The sequence below is a fragment of the Schistocerca gregaria genome, chromosome 3, assembly GCF_023897955.1.
Source record: "Schistocerca gregaria isolate iqSchGreg1 chromosome 3, iqSchGreg1.2, whole genome shotgun sequence".
Classification (NCBI taxonomy): Eukaryota; Metazoa; Arthropoda; class Insecta; order Orthoptera; family Acrididae; genus Schistocerca; species Schistocerca gregaria.
This window is the reverse complement of record NC_064922.1, coordinates 21,509,122-21,510,477: the sequence shown is the minus strand read 5'-3', so window position 1 is coordinate 21,510,477 and position 1,356 is coordinate 21,509,122. Positions and strand designations below refer to the sequence as shown.

Genomic DNA, 1,356 nt, shown 5'->3' with positions numbered 1-1,356 from the left:
ATAGGAATGTGCAGTGGGATTTACGTGAACTCGGCGCAAGGCAGATCTTTCCGACATAGGCTTGAGAATGTTACGGGAACACTTGTACTGTTTCTAAATTAAGTGTAGGCGTGGGAGGAGGGTGCTTCCTGCGCACTAATAACAGCACGCTTGCCAATTGTGGATGCTAATCATTCGCTTGTATCTTCCTAGACACATCTGCTGGCTGTGAATTATTCCCCTTGCATGGCAAGGTGCGCATGTAGGTGTGTTAAAAGTTCTGGAGGCACTGGGTATTGATCCCAGTACCTCTCGCATGTTAAGCGAGCGCTCTACCATCTGAGCTACGCCCGCTCCCCCGAGAACAAATGGTGCTACATACAGCCATATAGACGACACAGACCCTTGCACTCCCATTATTCAGCAGACAAACACTACTCTCTATGTATCTGTTAGGGTGTCTTTCAGGTTTCGTGCATTCTGTATCGAATCGTAGTTGGCCACAAAGAAAGTGACACGTATAACGTTGAAAATAGAGTTCGGACACCGCTCTGAGTAAGACGAACGTGTTGTCCACCCTCTAGACTTCAATGAGGTTAAGCCGTGATACCTAAGACAGATCTGCACTCGATGACACCTCGATAACAGCCAGTCCCCACACTTACATCTTGCTCTCCTTACGTCAGTATACATCATATCAGCCTGTGACGCTGGCTTTGCAACATCTTGCGTGCCTTTAGGTTCGCCGCGACCAACACTTACCATGCACTGAACACAAAAAATGGAGGCGCCGCGGCTTGAACCCTGGTCCTTTCACATGCGAAGCGAACGCTCTACCAACTGAGCTACGCCCCATGCACGACCAAACTGCGCTATTCCCCATTCTTTGCGACTCTGATGCGCACGGACACGATGGTTGGTTGATTTGTAGCGGTGAAGGGAGCAGAGTACAAAGGCGCGGACACGTTCATATACACAAAAGTTTCAAGTAGTTTCGATGCTCTGGTATTACAAATGCAAATTCCGTCTGTTTTTAACGTCTTAAATTGAAAGGGCCGTCACAAATTGCTCCGTTTTCACTCCTTGTCGACAATCATACAGCTCCTGAGGTAACAAACACATCTCGAGCCCCATTGTGCACTCCATTACTCATGCCAACTCAGTGTCTCGCTCTTTACTACTGTGTACCAATCTTGTCGTCCAACTGCAAAACACTGGGCCACAACAAGTTTCCGCGTCTCCATTGCACTGCGCATACTACAAAACGCTCCCCAAACTTGGCACTCACCCACGGAGCCGACTTTTCCGACATTCCACGACGCTCACGCAACGCTCACGCTAGTGACAGCATTATTTATATTTCTACGTCGCGCCAAA

General features: G+C 48.5%; 1 non-coding gene across 1 annotated transcript; it reads right to left on the bottom strand.

The window, feature by feature from the left end:
* Positions 1-260: 260 nt before the first annotated feature.
* Trnav-aac (transfer RNA valine (anticodon AAC)) lies at positions 261-336 on the bottom strand. Its single transcript has one exon. It is a non-coding gene; the product is annotated as a tRNA-Val (tRNA).
* Between the last annotated feature and the right edge of the window lie 1,020 nt (positions 337-1,356).